We start from the raw sequence: 4,622 nt of genomic DNA on the forward strand, positions 1-4,622 counted from the left end.
GCCATCAATGGAAAGTGAGGCCCATTGGACTCGCAAACTTTATATGCCCCAATATAGGGGAATGCCAGGGCCAAAAGAATGGGAATGGGTGGATAGGGAAGTGGGGGGGCGCTATGGGGGACTTTTGGGATAGCATTGGAAACGTAATTGAGGAAAATATGTAATAAAAATATTAAAAAAAAAATCCCCACAAAATCAGAAACCATAATATACAAGCAAAAGGCTAGTAAGATAAAACCCCTAAACAAGCCAGACTATTGCTAAGACTATTGGATGCTCTCTATGTACTGATGGTAAGGCTCTATTGCTTAAGAAAGCACCTACATAACTCATTAAACATGGAGAGGTTGGTGCCTAACTAAAGCTTCCATCCCCAATGACCAGTGTTTATGGTATAGGGAAGTACTCCGCACACTACCAGATGAGAAGCTTGAACACCAACTTAGCTACAAACCCTTTAATCTTCAATGATGTCCTATCTGTCAGAGATGCTGGTACAAGAGTGGCACAAAAGTTATGGGTGTAACCAACCACTATCTTATTGGATTTAAGGCCCACTCCATAAGATGGAATCCATTGTCCAGTTGTGGGTTTCTGCATTTATTCCCATTATCTGCAGGACAGAGCTTCTCTGTAGGGGCTGAGCAAGACCCTTAATTGTGGTATAGCAGAATGTCATTAGAAGTCATTTTATTGCTACATTCCTTTAGCAGAATAGTAGTATTTTGGTTTTGCCCAGGTACATGGCCTATCTAGCCTCAGGTTCTTGGCTACCCAAGCAGCACTGCGGCTAGTGAGGGGTAGGACCAGTTATGCACAGCCCCTGGACATCCATGGCATTCTGGAAAGTTGCCCAAGGCGCATCCTTATGTTCTCAAGTGGTAATGTGAGGCATGAACTTGACACTGACCCCTGCTGCTGCATAAGCCCACATCCAAACAAGGCCCTCAGCAGTAGCTCAGGCTGGGACCTTATCACGGCCTCAGGTGGCAGGGCTGGCCACTCACAACAGGCTCCTTCTCTTTATCCTAGAGTCTCCAGTTCCATCTCTCTTCACCATGCTCAGGCTGCTCCACTTCTCTCCCATTTGACAACCACAGACTCGCACATTTGGTGGTTCCTCCTGCAGGTGGGCCCCTAGGTGACATCCTCCATCCACACTGCACAGTGTGGCAGCAAGCGGGTGCCTATGGCTAGCCTGTGCCGTGGCTGGTGGTCTGCAGATCTCTGTGTCTTCCTCCTCACACGCAGCATTGCCTGATTTTGATTTTGTTTGATTTGATTTTTATGAATCCTAGGTATAAGACATCTTTGGCCACTAAGCCAGGCATCAGGCTAGGATGAACAGAGGACTGCCATCTGCTCTGCCACTGGCCGATACAAGAACACCCCCACCAACAAGGTGTCTCTTTGCCCACTGCCAGGGGGTGCAGCCATGGGTTTTTGTCAAGGTTTACAACATCAGATGTGAGGACTGGCCTCAAATCCACTGATACAAGATTTTGGTGTTGAGAATCACTAGAGAAGAGAACAGAAGAAGAGGGTAATGAGAGAAAACGGTTAACAAGGCTGGGTTCTCCAGAGGTTATTCAGATCTTACACACTCTCTTAGGCGGGGCTTTATTGCTTGAAGAGACACCACGACCAAGGTAACTCTTGTAAAAGACAACATTTAATTGGGGTTGGCTTACAGATTCAGAGGTTTAGTCCATCATCATCATGGTGGGAAGCATGGCAGCATGCAGGCAGAGTTCTACATCTTGATCCAAATGCAACCAGGAGAGGCTGTCCTCTGCAGGCTGTCAGGAGGAGGGGGACCTCTTCTGCACTGGATAGAACCTGAGCACAGGAGACCCCAAAGCCACGAGGCAATTCCTCTAATAAGGCCACATCTCCTCCGATAAGGCTACACCTCCTACTCCTTATGGCCAAACATTCAAACCACCACACACACTCTTTAAAAGTTTCTGACAGATTTTCTATATTTTAATTCATTTATTAAACTTTTGTGCATTATAAACTGTATATTGAACATTTTCCACTATTATCTCCATCTCCCCTTTACCATCATTCCCCTTTGTGCCCAAGGCATGTGTATACATGTGTGCCCATGTTGGTTAGTTTAATATCAACTGGGCACAAACTAGAGTCATTTGTGGTACATTTTCTTAATCAGTGATTGGTATGGGAAAGCCCAGCTGACTGTGAGTGGTGCTATCCCTGGTCAGGTGGTCCTGGGTGCTATAAGAAAACTGGATGAGAAAACTTCGGGAAGCAAGCCGGTAAGCAGCATTCCTAAGTGCAGCGTCCCTGCCTCCTGTTCCCAATCTGACTCCCCGGGATGATGGACTGACTATAAGTTTTGAAATGAAGTAAATTTTCTCTCTTTCTTCCCCAAATTGCTTTTGGCTATAGTGTTTAATCACAGCAATAGAAACCCTAACTAAGGCAGTGTCTTTTTTTATGTTCATGATGTGTGTGTGTATATTACATATATATACATGCATATTTAATAATTATATATTTATGTTTTTATGTAAGATACATATAATTTTATATATGTAAGATAAGTGTCTTTTCTATATGTGTATATATAAAATTTTATTTATTTATGTAAAACACACATAATTTTATATATGTAAGGTAGTATCTTTATATAAATGTGTATATACACATATATATAATTTTATGTATTTATATGACACACATATATAATTTTGTATATGTAAGACTGTCTTTCTCTATATGCATACATATATCTATAATTTTATGTGTATATGTAAAATCTAGCAATCACAAATGACAGATAATACCTGTCATTAATTTCATAAATTGAGATTGGATTAATTCATTTAATAGCTTCAGTTGTATTTGTTTTCCTGTTTCATTCTTTTTCTTTCTTTCTTTTTTTTTTTCAAGACAGGGTTTCTCTGTATAGCCCTGGCTGTCCTGGAACTCACTTTGTAGACCAGGCTGGCCTCGAACTCAGAAATCGCCTGCCTCTGCCTCCCAAGTGCTGGAATTAAAGGCTTGTGCCACCACCACTCAACTGTTTCATTCTTTATGGCTGAAAAATATCTAGCCATGTTCTATTTCCTTATCCATTTGTTTGTTGTTGGACACTGAGTTTCCATAATTTAGCTCTTGTGGAAAGTGAGGCAGCAAACACTGATGTTTAAGGCATCTCTGTGATGTGTTGGGTTGAGTTGTGGGCACACACCCAGGAGCAGTATAGCTGGGAGTTGTGTGGCAGTGTTTCTGGGGAGACATGAACAACTGTCTGTTCTCCCTAGACAGGGAGTCAGCGACAGACTGCAGTACAGATACCTCCAAAGAACAACCTGGTGAGCTAATGAGTTGTATTGGGTGTCCTTACTTGCCTGCAGGAATATGGGTGAGGGGTTACTTACAGGAGCAGATGTGACTTAAGAGTCAGCTGCATCACTAAAGCTCACCCCAGATGGCTGAGAGCTTATGAAAGCTGGGAGCCTGGAAGACATGCATAACCAGCGCACGTTAACAGGCTGGAGGATGTCTTTTCCTGACGGCTCAATCTTCTGTTTCTTCTAGGCCGTTTGGCTGGGCGCTGCTTCTTTCTGGCTTCTCAGATGGTCTCTGTTTCTTCCAGTTGGCTTGGTCTGAGCCTTTTCCAAGCAACTGGCCCGGGAGTGTTTTTGCAGCCTGTTTTGTCTTAGCATTCTTTATTGCTTGTGTACTCCTGGGAAGTGTGCTGGTTACTTTTACATCAGCTTGTCTCAAGCAGAGTTATCTGGGAAGAGGGAACATCCACGGAGAAAATGCCCTCACCAGATTCACCTGTGGACAAGCCTGCAGCTCCTTTTCTTGATAGGTGATTGATGGGAGAGGGCCCAGCTCACTGTGGGAGGTGCTGTTCTTGGGCTGGTACTCCTGAGGGCTATAAGACAGCAGGCTGAGTAAGCCATGGGCCAGCAGTGTTCCTCCATGGCCTCTGCTTTAGTACCTGCCCTGACTTCTCTAGGTGATGGACTATGTGAAAGTACAAGATGAAATAAATCCTTTCCTTCCCTAATTGCTGTTGGTCATGTTGTTTGATCACAGCAATAAAAGCCCTAACTGGGACAGAGAGTGAGGGACCTAGTGAATCTGGTCAGTTTCAGAGACTTCCTGAGGATATTTTAAATTGTTTACTTGTCTTTTTTTTTTTTAAGTTTTTTTAATTAGGTATTTTCTTCATTTACATTTCCAATGCTATCCCAAAAGTCCCCCCGTACTCTCCCCCCACAACTCAACTTCTCCTCTCCTCCAGCTTCTTGGCTCTGGTGTTCCCCTGTACTGAGGCATATAAAGTTTGCAAGAATGATGGGCCTCTGTTTCCAGTGATGGCCGACTAGGCCATCTTTTGATACATATCAGCTAGAGTCAAGAGCTCCGGGGTACTGGTTAGTTCATAATGTTGTTCCACCTATAGGGCTGCAGACCTCCTTAGCTCCTTGGGTACTTTCTCTAGCTCCTCCATTGGGGGCCCTGTGATCCATCCAATAGCTGACTGTGAGCATCCATTTCTGTGTTTGCTAGGCCCCGGCATAGCCTCACAAGAGACAGCTATATCTGGGTCCTTTCAGCAAAATCTGGCTAGTGTA

General features: G+C 43.9%; 1 non-coding gene and 1 pseudogene across 1 annotated transcript; both read right to left on the reverse strand.

The window, feature by feature from the left end:
* Positions 1 to 4,622, reverse strand: part of LOC110306287 — a 41,609-nt pseudogene that overhangs the window by 17,916 nt on the left and 19,071 nt on the right.
* Positions 1,286 to 1,429, reverse strand: LOC115032682. The gene has a single exon (XR_003838311.1). It is a non-coding gene; the product is annotated as a small nucleolar RNA SNORA48 (small nucleolar RNA).

The sequence above is a fragment of the Mus caroli genome, chromosome 11 (genome assembly GCF_900094665.2).
Source record: "Mus caroli chromosome 11, CAROLI_EIJ_v1.1, whole genome shotgun sequence".
Lineage (NCBI taxonomy): Eukaryota > Metazoa > Chordata > Mammalia > Rodentia > Muridae > Mus > Mus caroli.